Here is a 17,433-nt window from a genome sequence, read left to right as displayed (position 1 = left end):
GTGCAATAATGCCAGGGGCTTCAGGATTCAAGGAATGTGCTTCTTGTCAGGACTTTATGCCAATGTCTGATGGATACTCACGCTGTGTGAAGTGCCTTGGCGAGACACATGTCCCTGCCAAGTGTGTCCACTGCACAAGCCTCAAAACCAGGGCTTGTCCTGACAGGGACCTGCAGTTGAAACTACTTCTCATGCAGAAATTCCTGCAGCCGCCTCTGGAGATGGGCAATGGCAAACCCTCTCCCTCATGCTCCCCAGCCAGGTCTGAACTGACTGGGAACATGGCTTCACCCTCTCTGGAGCAGAGGCAAGAAGCGCTGCAGCTGCCTATGGAGCAGGGCAGTAAACCCACTCCCTTGCCAGGTCAGAACCGACTGGGAGCCCGGCTTCACCCTCTCATGTGAAGAGGCCGGAAGCCCTAATGTCTCCTCTCACAGACACTCAAGAGGGTAAAGGATCTCCTGCAGGGTCCTTACCCTTGATACTGTCAGCGCTGAGAGCAGGCAACTCTGACCACCCCTGCACTTTACAAGCAACTCTCAGAGGTTCAAATGCAGGGACCCGACTTCTGGCAGCGGGAAGCTCTCCTCAATCCCGGTTCCCCTGGCACCGACAATGGACCCAGTACTCACAACGCATTCCGGACCCAGTGCTGACAACACATTCCACTCCTGGCACGGAGTCTGCCTGCTACCTCCGAGCAGATTCAGACCCACTGCGGCAGGGGCAGCTCCAGGCACCAGCGCTCCAAGTGCGTGCCTGGGGCGGCAAGCCACTGGGGGTGCTCTGCTGGTCGCCGCTAGGGTGGCAGGCAGGCTGCCTTCGACGTCTTGCCTGCAGTGGGTCCTCTGGTCCCGTGGCTTCAGTGGACCTCCCGCAGGCATGCCTGAGGAGCGTCCTCCAAAGCCGCGGGACCGGAGGGTCTGCCAAAGCCACGGGACCAGCGGACCCTCCGCAGGGACGCCTATGGGAGGTCCGCCGAAGCCGCGAGACCAGCAGACACTCCATGCCTGGGGCGGCAAAATGTCTAGAGCCACCTCTGCCCTGCAGGGCTCTCACAAACGGCTCTCATCTCCTGCAAAAGTGAAACTAAAATCACTCCGGGCTGCCGCTCAGACTTCACACTCTGCAGCACACCAGCCTAGGGAGCAGCAACAATTCCTGCATCAGCAGGATATCTCTGTGGCCCCTAAGCCTGACTCTCTGCTGCGGGACAGGGAGCACTCATTGTCTGAACAGCAGCTCTCCACACATGACCTGGATGCTTTCACTGACAGTGAGAATGGCACACAGCAGCAGGCAGAGTTCTCCCTACCTGAGTCTTCCCTCCACACCGGAGCCATACATACCCCAAGACATAGGGCATCATAGGAACCAGCCTCAGTTTCCCTACTTTGTCCCCCAGTGGTCGGGACCCATTTTTTTCCTACCCGGTGCCCTGGCCTCAGTGGTACCCGTGGTCGGCTCCTGCCACCGCTTCTGCTTGAGCCCCTTCTCCCGGACTGCAAGCTTGTCCTATGCCTGTATCCCCAGCTCTATCAACATCTAGAGCTCCTGAACCCCCTCCTGAAGATGTGGGCTATGAACCCTTCCCTGTTTTACTGGCTCCTGCCTCGCCATCAGCCACAGAACTCGCCCTTATGCCTCCACCTCCACAAAACATGGACGACTTTATGCAATTCCAGGAACTTTTTAAGAGAATGGCACTCAGCCAGATCATCCCTTTGGAGGAAGTCCAGAAGACACAACATAGGCTTCTCAAAATCCTCCAACCCTCTGCACCTTCAAAGATAGTACTACCCATAGAGAAAGCTCTCCTAGAACCAGCTGGTGCTCTCTCATAGACCCCTGCCTCCATTCCACCAACATGCAAGAAAGCTCAACATAAATACTACGTGCCTGCGAGGGACATCAATTTCTTATTTTCCCACCCACAACCCAATTTTATTGTGGTTGATGCAGCGACGCACAGAACAAAGCAGCCACACTACCGACTCACTCTGCAGGACAAGGACCTCAAATATCTTGACCTCCTGGACCGCAAGGTTTATACTCTTCTACTTTGCAAATTAGAACTGCAAATTTATTTCACCCTCCTTGCAAGCTATGACCATGACAACTACAACAAGCTCTTTGATTTGCCTCCCATATACCGGAGGACAGGAGAGCGGACTTCCAGTTAGTCTTTGTCAAAGGTCAGTTGGCATCTAGGATGGTACTACAAGCATCCATGGACATGGCTGATCCAGCAGCTTGCACCATTGCAGTGATGATGCGCTGGTCTTCTCGGCTCTTGGCATCCAGTATCCCCAAAGATTTGCAGTCCAAAGTCGAGAGTCTCTCCTTTGACAAAGATAACCTCTTTTCAAAAAAAAAAATCTTTCCCACTATGAAAGACTCTAGAGCCACTTTGCTCACATTGGGCACATACTCATTCCTCCCCAGGAGACAAGGGTATCAACCTTACCAAAGCCCCAGCACACAACAATATCACCGACCCCAGTCCAGACCACATGACACTGGGAAAAACCGCAACAGACCTCCTAGACGCAGGCAAAACCAGGCACAACCAACTACTTCCCACCATCAGGTAACAAACAGTTTTGAAGTGCTGGTCGAGGGTATATGCAACCACCCCTTGACTCTGCCGCCTATTTGCCCATTTGGCTACCGTCTCCAGACTTTCCACCATGTCTGGCAACAGATCACGCAGGACCGCTGGGTCCTGGAAATAGCTCAGTCAGGTTACTCCATCCCTTTCCTATTTTACCCGCCCACCCTTTCCTCTCCCCTTTCCCTCTTAGGGACCCCTCTCACAATCACCTTCTCTGCATAGAGGTGGCTCATCTTCTCCACCTAGATGCAGTCAAACATCTGCTGATGCAACGTCGGGGAAAAGGATTCTACTCCCAAAAGAAAGGTGAGGGATAGATACCTATATTGAACCTACGCCAACTGAACATGCTTGTACAGGTACAAAAATTCAACATGGTCACATTGGGCACAATAATACCTGCATTGCACAAGGGGACTGGTTCACAGCCCTCACCCTACAAGATGCCTATTTCCATATATAAATTCATCCAACCCAGCAGACATAGTTTCTGCATAACACTGACTCCGCACTGCACGTATTGGCCTCCCTACATTGGTAGACAAAATCAGAGAACCTATCCACCAACGTTCCCTTCCATCCACACTCCCCAGTACTCATGCTGACCACAGTCGCTTCCCAGATAGATCGCGGAGCACACTTGGGTGACCACAGGGCACGGGGCCACTAGTCCCTATCAGAGACGTGTCTGCACATCAATCTCCTAGAACACTGTGCTCCTCCTTGCCTGACAGCTCGATCTCACTCCCTATGCCCAACGGCCATTAAACTATGGAATTGGTGCATACATCATCACATAAAAGTCACCGATTCCTACCTGCCTACGTGTCACAACACTACCGCCGACACACTCAGCAGACACTTCTCTGAGAAACACAAATGGGAATTACATCCCTCGATACTCTGACAGCTGTCCTCCCACTGGAGCACTCCATCGATAGACCTGTTTGTCACTCCTCAAAACTGCAAATGCCATCTATTTTGCTCCAGAGCAGGACTCGGAAATGCACCTCATTCCTTGGAACTACTCCCTCATGTACACTTTTCCACTGATTCCACTCATACACAGGGTTCTATGCAACATCACAGAGGACAAGGCCTGGGTCATACTTATTGCCCCAGCTTGGCCCAAGCAGACATGGTATCCTTACATGGTACGCATGTCCATCCGTCCTCCCCGTCCTCTCCCTGACAGACCACATCTCCTCTCCCAGAACTGCAGTCGGCTTCTTCATCCGCAGCTCTGGAAACTCCATTTGATGGTGTTCTTTCATGGTTTCAATCCCACAAATTAGCCTGCTCAGAACAGGTCTGACATGTCCTCCTGCACAGTAGAAGGGACTCCACTCCTAAGACTTACCTGCAAAAGTGGAAATGCTTCTCCATCTGGTGCTTCCACAGATGCCTAATACCCCAGACTGCAACCCTCCCTGACATCTTAGACTATCTTTTCAAACTAAAACAGGACAGGTTTTTTACTCAGTTTTATCAGAGTATGCCTCACAGCCCTTACCACCTTCCATGACACTCTGGATGGCTATTCATTTTTGCACACCCCACCATGAAAGGCTTCCTCATGGGCCTGCAAAATCTCTACCCTGAGATTCATTCACCAGTAGTCTCCTGGAGTCTCAACCTAGTTCTCTGTGCTCTTATGAAAACCCTTTGTGAGCCCCTGGCCACCTCATCCCTGCTCTACATGTCCAGGAAAGTGGTTTTCATGGTTGCCATAACATCAACAAGAAGGGTTGGTGAAATAAGTGCCCTGATGGCCTACCCTCCCAACACCATTTTCTCTAAACACAAGCTTACCATACAGACCCGCCCCAAATTCTTCCCCTAGGTGGTGTCCACCTTAGACCTTAACCAGTCAATACATTTACCTGTATTCCATCCCAACCCTTCACGACTCCACAGGAAGCGGCATCACATACCCTCGACATCCGACGGACTCGTGCATTCTATCTTGACAGAACTAAACCATTTTGTGAATCCCCTAGGCTTTTGTTTCTACTACCAAGAGATCAAAGGGTGATGTTATCTCTAAGCAAAGACTCTCCAAGTGGATCTTCACCTGCATCAGATCCTGCTATCAGACCCAGAATGTTCAACCACCAGAGGGTGTTAGGACTCATTTTACTAGAGCATTTTACTAGAGCTGTCAATCCATTGCCTTCCTCCACAGTGTACCTGTTACAGACATATGCAAGGTAGCCATGTGGACATTTGACCACACATTTGCCAAACATCATGCTATCCCATGGAATACCACGGCAGACACCATAGTCGGCCATACGGTACTGTCTACCTTTGTTCCTCACATAACTCCAAAATCCCACCAACCATAGTGGGTACTCCTTCACATTCACCTACAGTGGAGCACCCACAGGGACAGCACTCGAAGAAGAGAAAGTTACTCACCTTGCAGTAACTGAAGTTCTTTGAGATGTGTGTCCCTGTGAGTGATCCACTCCCACCCTTCCCCCCTCTACTTTGGAGTACTAGTATGATTTCTCCGCGGTAGAGAAGGAACTGAGGAGGGTGTGGGGTGCACACGCTCAGGAAGATTCCAACGAGACAGGAGATACCAACTGAGTGCGTGCATCCCAAACAGGCATTGCTACCGAAAATCTCCAATAAGTGGCGCCGGGACGCACCGTCACCTGCAGTGGAGCACCCACAGGGACACACATCTAGAAGAACTTCAGTTACTGCAAGGTGAGTAACTTTCTCATATGAGAGTATCAAAAATCAAATGGGAAAACAAGACACAAAATTCTGTATCAGGCAAAAATAAAGGCCTGAATCCTACATTGTCACTAACGCTCCTAACAGAGGTGTGGAGGTGGTCTTCCAAACTTGCACTGTGTATCACAATATCTTCAATGTATGCTTCTGTGTACTGATTGTGTGGCTGCAGGATCTGGTTCATCAGCCACTGGAATATGGTGACTGCCCTGTGCAGCCCAAACAGCATTGCCACAAATTGGAAAAGGTCAAATGGCGTAAGGAAGGTTGTCTTTGCCCACGAGTCTGGCATCAGGGGTATTTGCCAATAACTTTTTGTGAGGTCCAGGGTGGAAAGGAACTTGGCCACCCCTGCTGCTCCAGGAGCTCTTATACCTGGGGTATTGAGTAGGCATCAAATCAGGAGATGGCGTTGAGTTTCTGAAATACAATACAGAATTGGATGGCCTCATCTGGTATTGGGACCAAGCCTATCATGTTCCGTCATTCAATTCATGATTACTTCATGACCCCCAGGGCCAGTATTGTCTCTAGACTTTTCTGGACAGCTCCCCATATTTTCTTATGGAGTGCCTGGTAGTTGTCACATACCTTCTGACCTGGGATAGTGGCAATATGGTGGCTCGTTGCATTCATCCATCCCAGGTGGGATGACAAGCCTTCTGGGAAGGCCTTCACTAGATGTCACAACTCCTTCTGCTGCTCAGGGCTGTGTTCTTGGCCAATTGTCACAGGCCTCATATCCAGAGTTCATAGAACCATAGAAGATTAGGGTTGGAAGAGACCTCAGGAGGCCATCTAGTCCAACCCTCTTCTCAAAGCAGGACCAATCCCAACTAAATCATCCCAGCCTGTCAAGCCTGACCTTAAAAACCTTAAAAACCTCTAAGGATGGAGATTCTACCACCTCTCTAGGTAATCCATTCCAGTGCTTCACCACCCTCCTAGTGAAATAGTTTTCCCTAATATCCAACCTAGACCTCTTCCACTGAAACTTGAGACCATTGCGCCTTGTTCTGTCATCTGCCGCCATTGAGAACAGCTGAGCTCTATCCTCTTTGGAGCCCCACTTCAGGTAGTTGAAGGTTGCTGTCAGATCCCCCCTCACTTTTCTCCTCTGCAGACTAAATAAGCCCAGTTCCCTCAGCCTCTCCTTGTAAGTCATGTGCCGCAGTCCCCAATCATTTTTGTTGCTCTCCATTGGACTCTCTCCAATTTGTTGACATCCTTCCTGTAGTGGTGGGCCCAAAACTGGACGCAATACTCCAGATGTTGCCTCACCAGTGCCGAATAGAGGGGAATAATCACATCCCTTGATCTGCTGGCAATGCTCCTACTAATGCAGCCCAATATGCCATTACCCTTCTTGGCAACAAGAGTACACTGTTGACTCATATCCAGCTTCTCGTCCACTGTAATCCTCCAGTCCTTTTCTGCAGAATGGCTGCTTATCCAGTCGGTCCCCAGACTGTAGCAGTGCACGGGATTCTTCCATCCTCAGTGCAGGACTCTGCACTTGTCCTTGTTGAACCTCACCAGATTTCTTTTGGCCCAATCCTCCAGTTTGTCTAGATCTCTCTGGACCCTATCTCTATGCTCCAGCATATCCAGCATATCCCCACATCTTACTGTCATCCTCAAACTTGCTGAGGGTGCAATCCATCCCATCATCCAGATCATTAATAAAGATGTTGAACAAAACTGGACACAAGACTGACCACTGAGTCACTCCGCTTGATATCAGCTGCCAACTAGACATGGAGCTGTTGATCACTACCTGTTGAGCCTGATTATCTATCCAGCTTTCTATCCACCTTATAGTCCATTCATCCAATCCAAAATGTTTTAACTTGCTGGCAAGAATACTGTGGGAGACCATAACAAAAGCTTTGCTAAAGTCAAGATATATCATGTCCACCACTTTCCTCATATCCACAGCACTATTTATCTCATCATATAAGGCAATCAGGTTGGACAGGCATGACTTGCCCTTGGTGAATCCATGCTGACTGTTCCTGATCACTTTCCTCTCCTCGAAGTGCTTCAGAATTGATTCCTTGAGGACCTGCTCCATGATTTTTCCAGGGTCTGAGGCGAGGAAAGAGAGCTACCAAGAAGAAATAGTGCTATTTTGGAACTGCAACAGACTACTTTGGAAATTTCAGAGAAAAAGCAACCCTATCCCTTTCTTCCCAGCCAGGGATGGATTTGCATGCAGCTGAGTTCATGGCTGCAGTTGGGATTGGGTGTAAGCAGTCTGTCAGATATTAAACTCTGTAGTTCCCCAGATTCTCCTACTTCCCTTTTTAAAAGATGGGCACTATATTTGCCTTTTTCCAGTCATCCCCCGATCGCCACAAGTTTTCAAAGATAATGGCCAATGGCTCTGCAATCACTTCAGCCAACTCCCCCAGCACACTCAATTAGATCCGGATCCATGGACTTGTGCATGTCCAGCTTTTCTAAATAGTCCTTATCCTGTTCTTTCACCACTGAGGGCTGCTCACCTCCTCCCATACTGTGCTGCCCAGTGCAGCAGTATGGGAGCTGACCTTGTCTGTGAAGACCGAGGCAAAAAAAGCTTTTTCCACATCCTCTGTCAATAGGTTGCCTCCCCCATTCAGTAAGGGTCCTACACTTTCCCTGACATTCTTCTTGTTACTAACATACCTGTAGAAACCCTTCTTGTTACCCTTCATGTCCCTTGCTAGCTGTAACTCCAATTTTGCTTTAGCCTTCCTGATTACAACCCTGCACACTCTAGCAATGTTTTTATACTCTTCCCTAGTCATCTGTCCAAGTTTCCACTTCTTGTAAGCTTCCTTTTTGTGTTTAAGCTGACCAAAGATTTCTCTGTTAAGCCGAGCTGGTCGCCTGCCATATTTGCTATTCTTTCTGTACATTGGGCCTCAACTAGGGACCTCAGTTCTGTTTCCAGGGGATAAGTGGCAATCAGTAGGCCTTCTCTGGCCTTCCAGGTTTTCCAGGTTTACATGTTGTGTCTGACTAAGTGGGTGTTCACCCATGAAAGCTTATGCTCCAATACGTCTATTAGTCTATAGGGTGCCACAGGACTCTTTGTTGCTTTTTTAAGGAGGTTTACATGGTATGTGTGTACCTCTTTTCACTGTCCAGGTAACCAGATTTCAGAATCCACCATCCTTACCTACCACATCACCTCAAACAGACCTTGCCTGGTTTGGATTCAGTGAATGGTAACAAGAGTAACAGCTGGTCTCAAGGTTCAAAGTTCAAAGTCTAGGTTCAAAGTACCTCTGTTGTGCTGTTGCTCTTGTTAATGTTGTGCTGGTAGTAGGTTCTCTTGGGTGTAGATCCCCAGTGTTTGGAGTTGTTTGTGCAGTTGTAATACATAGTGGACTGACCCCATGACCCAAGTTTCTTGTTCCTCCCAGTTCTCCCTCATGAGGTCGGGGTTGCCACTGGGTTGCATCCTGTAGAGGAGCTCAAAGTTGGAGAAGCCTGTGAATGCTTGGGGGACTTCCCACACTGAGAACAACTAGCCAGTGCTAATGTCTCCCATAGGTTGTCCTCCACAAATTTGCATAGCATCGCCTTCTGGATTCTGTTGAACTTCTCCACCAGCCCATCCATCTGGGGGTGGTACACTGAAATCTTGAGGGTCTGAATAAGAACTTAAGAACATAAAAATGGCCATACAGGGTCAGACCAATGGTCAATCAAGACAAGTATCCTGTCCTCTGACAGTGGCCAATGGCAGGTTCCCCAAAGGGAATGAACAGACAGGTTATCCTCAAGTGATCTATGCCCTGTCACCCAATCCCAGCTTCTGGAAAACAGAGGCTAGGGACACCATTCCTGTCCATCCTGCCTAATAGCCATTGATGGACCTCTCTTCCATGAATCTATCTAACTCCCTTTTGAACCCCATTATAATATTGGCCTTCACAACACCCTCTGGCAAGGAGTTCGAGAGGTTGACAGTGCATTGCATGAAAAAAATACTTTCTTGTGTTTGTTTTAAACCTGCTACCTATTAATTTCATTTGGTGGGCCCTTGTTCTTGTATTATGAGAAGTAAATAACACTTCCTTATTTACTTTCTCTATACCTCTATCATATCCCCCCCTTAGTCGCCTCTTTTCCAAGCTGAAAAGTCACAGACTTATTAATCTCACCTCATATAGAAGCCGTTCCATACCCCTAATCATTTTTGTTTCCCTTTTATGAACATTTTCCAAATTCTAATATATCTATTTTGAGATGGGGCGACCACATCTGCATGCAGTGTTCAAGATGTGGGTGTACCATGGATTTATAGAGAGGCAATATGATATTTTCTGTCTTATTACCTATCCCTTTCTTGATGATTCCCACCATTCTGTTCACTTTTTTGACTGCTGCTGCAAATTGAGTGAATGATTTCAGAGAACTATCCACAATGACTCCAATATCTCTTTCTTCCATGGTAACAGGTAATTTAGACCCCAACATTGTATATGTATAGTTAGGATTATGTTTTCCAATGTGCATTACTTTGCATTACTCAACATTAAATTTCATCTGCCATTTTGTTGCCCAGTTACCCAGTTTTGTGAGATCCTTTTGTAGCTCTTCACCTGGGACTTAATTATCTTGAGTAGTTTTGTATCATCTGCAAATTTGGCCACCTCACTGTTTACCTGTTTTTCCAGATTGTTTATGAATATGTTAAATAGGACTGGGCCCAGTACAGATCCCTGAAGGACACTACTATTTACCTCTCTCCATTCTGAAAACTGACCATTTATTCCTACCCTTTGTTTCCTATCTTTTAACCAGTTACCAATGCATGAGAGAATCTTCCCTCTTATCCCATGACTGCTTATTTTGCTAAAGAACCTTTGGTGAGGGACCTTGTCAAAGGCTTTCTGAAAATCTAAATACACTATATCCACTGCATGTCCTTTGTCTGCATGCTTGTTGACACCCTCAAAGAATTCTAGTAGATTGGTGAGGCATAATTTCCCTTTACAAAAACCATGTTAACTAATTCCCAACAAATGACGTTAATCTATGTGTCTGACAATTTTGTTCTTTACAATAGTTTCAAACCATTTTCCCGATACTGAAGTGAGGCTTACTGGCCTGTAGTTGCCTGGGTCACCTCTGGAATCCTTTTTAAAAATTGGCATCACATTAGCTATCCTCCAGTTATTTGGTACAGAAGCTGATTTAAATGATAGGTTACAGGTGACAGTTAGTAGTCCTGCAATGTCACATTTGAGGTACTTCAGAATTCTTGGGTGAATACCATCAGGTCCTGGAGACTTATTACTGTTTAGTTCAGGGGTAGGCAACCTATGGCACGCGTGTCGAAGGCGGCATGTGAGCTGATTTTCAGTGGCATTCACACTGCCCGGGTCCTGGCCACCAGTCCAGAGGGTTCTGTGTTTTAATTTAATTGTAAATGGAGCTTCTTAAACATTTAAAAAACCTTATTTACTTTACATACAACAATAGTTTAGTTATATATTACAGACTTATAGAAAGAGACCTTCTAAAAATGTTAAAATGTTTTACTGGCACACAAAACCTTAAATTAGAGTGAATAAATGAAGACTCGGCACAGCACTTCTGAAAGGTGGCTGACCCCTGGTTTAGTTTATCAATTTGTTCCAAAACCTCTTCTAATAACACCTCAATTTGGGACAGTTCCTCAGATCTGTCACCCAAAAAGAATGGTTCAGGTTTGGGAGTCTCCCTCACATCCTCAGCCATGAAGACTGATGCAAAGAATTCATTTAGTTTCTCTGCAATGAATCTTTGAGTGCTCCTTTAGCATTTCGATCGTCCAGTGGCCCCAATGGTTGATTAGCAGGCTTTCTGCTTCTGATGTATTTTTTAAAAAATTGCTATTACTTTTGGAGTCTTTAGCTACCTGGTCTTCAAATTCTTTTTTGGTCTTTCTAATTATATTTTTACACTTAATTTGCCAAAGTTTATGCTCTTTTCTATTTTCCTCATTAGGATTTATCTTCCACTATTTAAAGGATGCCTTTTTGGCTCTCACTGCTTCTTTTACTTTGTTGTTCAACCACGGTGACTCTTTTTTGGTTCTCTTACTATGTTTTTTAGTTTGAGGTATACATTTAAGTTGAGCCTCTATTATGGTGTCTTTGAAAAGTTTCCACAGAGCTTGCAGGGATTTTACTTTTGGTGCTGTACCTTTTAATTTCTGTTTCATTAACCTCCACATTTTTGTGTAGTTCCCCTTTCTGAAATTAAATGCTACAGTGTTGGGCCACTGTGGAGTTTTCCCCACCACAGGGATTTAAATTTAATTATATTATGGTCACTATTACCAATCGGTCCAGCTATATTCACCTCTAGGACCTGATCCTGTGTTCCACTTAGGACTAAATCAAGAATTGCCTCTCCTGATGTGGGTTCCAGGACCAGCTGCTCCAAGAAGCAGTCATTTTAAGGTATCAAGAAACTTTATCTCAGCATCCCTTCATGAGGTGATATGTACCCAGTCAATATGGGGATAATTGAAATCCATCATTATTATTATTTATTATTTAGTTTTTTATTTTCTAATCTCCCTGAACATTTCAGAGTCACTAAAACCATCCTGGTCAGGTGGTCTGTATAATATGCCTTCTGCTATATTCTCATTTTTCAAGCATGGAATTTCTATCCGTAGAGATTCTATAGTACAATTTAGTTCATTTAAGATTTTGACTTCATTCGATTCTACGCTTTCTTTCACATATAGTGCCACTCTCCCATCAGCACAACCTGTTCTGTCCTTCTGGTATATTTTGTATCCTGATATTACTGTGTCCCATTGATTATCCTCATTCCACCAGGTTTCTGTGATGCCTATTATATCAATATCCATATTTAATACTAGACACTCTAGTTCACCCATCTTATTATTTAGATTTCTAGCATTGGTATATAAGCGTTTTAAAAACTTGTCATTTTTTGGCTATCCCCTATTGAATGGCATATTTGAATTAGATTTTTTTTATTTGACTGTTTCTCATTAGATCCTCTCGTATTTTATCATTTTCCATCCTCTCTCCTTATTAGGACATAGGGAATCTCCATTTGTAGCTCCTCCCCTACGGGATGTCCGAACCACATGCTCCTCCACACCTGTCAGCTTTCCCCCAGCCTTAGTTTAAAAACTATGACCTTTTTAATTTTAAGCACCAGCAATCTGGTTACATTTTGGTTTAGGTGTAGCCCATCCTTCCTGTATAGGCTCCCCCTCTCTCAAAAGCTTCCCCAGTTCCTAATAAATCTAAACCCCTCCTCCCTATACCATCGTCTCATCCACACATTGAGACCCTGAAGTTCTGCCTGTCTAACTGGACCTGCATGTGGACCCAGAAGCATTTCACAGAATGCTCCCATGGAGGTTCTGGACTTCAATCTATTACCTAGGAGCCTAAATTTGGTCTCCAGGACCTCTCTCCTATCTTTCTCTCTGTCATTGGTACCTGCATGTACCACGACCACTGGCTCCTCCCCAACATACACATAAGACTGTTCAATAGGCAGCATAATTCAGCCATTAACCATGATGCCACACTGGTGCCCTGGTCTGTCAGTATTTCCTGTGGTATTCCCATCCTGCCAAAGATCTTCATGAGTTCTGTGGGGATTGTTGGGTGCCCTAATTGTGAGTAAGGGGACAGCCTCGGGATACCAAGTCATGTAGTCGACAACCACGCATATGTAATGATATCCTATGCCACTTTTTTTCCAACGGTCACACTAGGTCCATGTCAGTGTGTTGAAAGGGCACCCTAAAGACATGGAGTGGGATTGCGGTACCTTTGGTATCCTCTTTGGCCCAACTCATTAGCACTCGGAGCAGGAGGTGCAGTAGTACTTTATCTCATGATGTATGCCTGGCCAAAATAATCTTCACACCACCCACTGAAGAGTCTTCTCCATTCCCAGGTGCCCTGCCCAGGGAAACGAGTGCTCTAGGTGAAAGAGGCCCCACCGCAACCTCTGTGGAACTAGCAAAGGCCTGAAGTCTTCCTGGGTCTATGGGTCTTTAACCACTTGGTAGAGGCAGACATTCCAGATCTCGAATCAGGGTCCATGTGGCAGCCGAGGGGCCTCACCTCCCTCCTGGTTTGGGGTCATCACCTGCTCCCAGGTCCGGTTTAGGGTCAGGTCCATCCTCTGCTCCTGGAGGAAATTCCTGTCACATTCCAGTTCTGCCTGGGCTTCCCACAAGGGTGTCTCTATAGCGTGTCATTGGTAGTCTGGCACCTTGGGCAGTTTAAAAGGCCCTTCCCCCGATCAGTGTTTGGGTAGTGCCCTAGTAACCCCCTCTTCACTGGCCCTCCCTTCCTCCCATTTGGGGATTGACTGCCACATTCCTATAAGATTTTGCAGAACCATGGCCAGTTGCACCCTAGCACCATGGGGCATGACAACTTGGTACCTGGAGCCCAGGCCAACCTGGCAGACCTCTTCATGTCTGACAGTCTCCAGCCATACCTGGATTCACTCCAGGTGGAACTCTGTTCCCACTGTTTCAAGGTTTTCGATAAGGCCAGCTCAGATAAGGGTCTGACTACACCCGAGTTGACTAGGGCTGTCACAGAAGTTCCATTCACCCTTACGGGACCTCTGAGTTTCTCCAAGCCCCACTTGTGGGCCAGAGAACCTGCCACCCACACCTGCCCATAGTTACAATCCATGTATGGGCATGCCCATTGGAAGCACTCCTTTTGCCCACACTCATAACAGCAGTCTCGGCTCCCTCTGGCCTGCGGGTCTGCTTTTGTTGGTGTGAGTCCTCTCAGGTTGGGGGCTGGTTGCCTCTGGTTGGGGTTTGGGATGAAGGCTGGTGGTCTGGGCAGGTGTCACAGACCTCCTGCGTCAGTTTGGCAGGGGCACAGTTTGGTCTGTCTCTCTTAGCTGCCTGAGATTTACAGTTTATGAGGTCACAGTTCTGACCCTTCGGCAGCCAAGTAATTCTCCATCAACTCTAGGGTCTCAGTGGGTTGCTGTACCCATTTCTCTCTCGCCCCCGCCTCCCCCATTTATGGGAGGACTTGGGTGAAATGTTCTAGGGTAGGGGTTCTCACAAAAAAAATGTTGGTTGCCTCACAGTGTGACCACCAAACTCTTGCCAGTAGCCGCACTGACACTTTTTTCTAAAATTATTTATTTTTCCTAAAGTTAATAAAGTAATATGCAGAGATATACATCCAAACCATTGTAATTTATTTATGTAGGGTTTTTTTTCTCCAGACATAGTAATAAAAACAATGCACAGTTATCTCTATTCTTTACTGGATCTAACAGAATAGAAATCTGGTTCTTGGCATGTTCTTGTCATTTTTGTTGTTTGTTTTGTTTTTTTGGTAAAAAGTGGTTGTCTGTACAACAATTCGGAAGTAAATTTAAAAATGCTTTGACATAATAGAAGTCCAAATAGCAATGAAAAAATATATTTGCAAATATGCCTAATTTTTTTCTTTCAGAAACAGACAAAAAATAAATCTAATCCAATAATAATGATGATAATAGTTATAACAAACATAATCCTATTATATTGTACTTTAGTAATACAGTGTGATAATGAAATTAAAGTTCTGGGTTTTAACACATCCACTATGTGCATCAGACTACTTGCAAAAGTTCAGGAGCTCTTTGAATGGGAAGGCTGCAGGTTAGCATCAGTGAGACAGTTTTGGTACTTGTTCTTCAGACAATGCAGTGTACTGAATGCCCTCTCACACAGCACAGTAGTAGAAAACAGGGCCAGGAAAAGCAAAGCAACTTTAGAGAGAGGCTTGTAGGTGTCCTCAAACAGATAGACGTTACTCCAGAATTCGTCTACTGTAAGACTGGGCTGACTGAAGTATGTTTTCATTCTTGAATCATTGCACATTTTCAGGATGAGGAAATTGAGATTGCTTAAATCAAAAGAGTCAAAGGAAGCTAATCGGTCTTTCAAGCCAGTTAATTTGTCACTGACCCATTCAACAATTCTGGTTCAGATTTTTTGGCTGAAAACAAAGGTGTACTGACGGAAAAAATTTCCTTTACTGAAATGATTTTCAAGATCCTCCAAGGGGATATTCAGGTATTTGGTTACAGCTAAACTGACTTTTTGCTGTACATTCTCATCCTGACAGCTGAGAAACTCACTAAGCTCATATCAAAATTAAAAGTCCCATTCCTTTTGTAGATTCTGGATGATGTTGGTGATGTTCATTCTAAATGTATTAATTAGTTCAATGCTATCAAATATTGTTAGCTAAGGTTGCTGAAGCTCCAGGTTCAAGGAAGCAAGCTTCAGTAAAAAACCCTTTAAAAAAGAGCAGGCATCCATGTACTTCTGGATCTTGTAGCTTTTGAAACAGTTATAGTGAAACTTTATTCAAAACCTCAGCGAGTTCTTCCCAGAGCTCAAACACCTCTGTACACTCTTTAAAACTAACCCAGCAGACTGGGTTGTAATTCAGCAGCATCTTGTATGTCTCACAGTCCATTTCACACAGAGTTGCGAATCTCCCTTTATTGACACTGCTGGTGTTGACAGCACTGATGCATTTTTTCGCTATGGATTCAACCTTATCCATACTTTTCATTGAAGTGTTGCTGGCAAGTACCTCTTGGTGGGCAGAACAGTGAAACAGAAAAAGTATCTGACTGTACCTTTCTTGGAATCAGTTCAGCATCCCTACTCATGCACTTTGCATAGCTGCTGCCCCATCAGCTGTCAAACCCCAGAGATTGTCAAAGCTAACACTGCACTCCTGCATTCTCGCCTTTACATATTCAAAACATGTGTTTGCCAGTAGACCAATCTCTGAGGCTCACCTGACATAAAACACCTTCAGAAAAACAATGGCAATCACAGTCCAAAAAGCAAACGCATAGGATTATCTTGGATTCCTCATGACATCAAAAATAACAGGAGTACTTGTGGCACCTTAGAGACTAACACATTTATTTCAGCATGAGCTTTCGTGAGCTACAGCTCACTTCTTCGGATGCATAGAATTGAATTAGTCTGTATCTTTTTGCGGATACAGACTAACACAGCTGCTACTCTGAAACCTGTCATCTCATCCATGCACAGACTGTAGAAAGGGCTTGCTGAAATTTTTCCAGCTATTTCATTTTGTAGAAAATTTGCCAGTTCTCTTTTGCTCCTCTGTAAAGTGTCATTGCTCAGTGGTATCTCTCTGAAAAGCTTACTTGCCAGTTCTATGGCCAGAAACATTTTCTTCAGGAGTTCTCCATTGCTGAGAGTCTTTGCTTTCCCCCAGCGTAGTGCAACTTTAAAAGTAGCCACTTGAGTCTCATCTGCTTTATTAAAAAAATCTTTGTGCCGCTTCTATTGTCTTTTGAACTCAGTGTTTGCATTATGTGACAGCTTGCACCTCTGAAATTTATCATGGTAATTCTGTTCAAGTATCCCTGTATGGAGATTTGATGAATTTCTCTCTTACAAACAGCACACACTGCAACTTGCTTGGAAACCGAAGCAGATGGCTTCAGAAAAACAAGAAACTGCCTTTCCCACTGGTCTTGAAATGTTTGTTTTTCTTCCTTCCATGTTCTGCTTTTCTTAGCAGGAGGTGGCTCCTTTAGGACCATCTTTGTAACACATTTAGGACACTTTCTTGCACAGATTTTTTTTTGTAAAACTTTCTGATATCCATTCATGTCTTTAACTCTTTTGCCTTCTGAAACGAACAATCTCAGCCTACTCAACACCATGCAGTGATCTTGCCAGTGATGACATTGACCAATAGCTGCTTACAGAGCTACAGTAGTGGGAGATGTAAACACTGTGAATATGTTTTGTGACTTGAAAGGAAACTACATCTACATAATTTAGCTCTGCCTGCACTGTAATAATATTTAGAAGGGAATGAAAGTGCATTATGGTCTATGGTGTTTACAAGGCAACTTTAAAACTTTACATCACAGTGATTGTTGGAGTGCTCTGGTGCATAGGAATATTTTGACTTCTATATTGTGGATTTAACCAGGGCCTTATGGGTGGCAATGTGGGCAACCACCCATGGTGCTGTGGTGGGAGGAATGCCATGGTC

General features: G+C 45.4%; 1 protein-coding gene across 1 annotated transcript in view; it reads left to right on the top strand.

Moving 5' to 3' along the window:
- Positions 1-17,433, top strand: part of LOC120393043 (butyrophilin subfamily 3 member A2-like) — an 81,869-nt gene that overhangs the window by 16,267 nt on the left and 48,169 nt on the right. The gene's annotated exons all lie outside the window — the stretch shown is intronic.

Source organism: Mauremys reevesii, unplaced genomic scaffold, assembly GCF_016161935.1.
Source record: "Mauremys reevesii isolate NIE-2019 unplaced genomic scaffold, ASM1616193v1 Contig14, whole genome shotgun sequence".
NCBI lineage: Eukaryota > Metazoa > Chordata > Testudines > Geoemydidae > Mauremys > Mauremys reevesii.
This window is presented reverse-complemented; position numbering and strand designations above follow the sequence as displayed.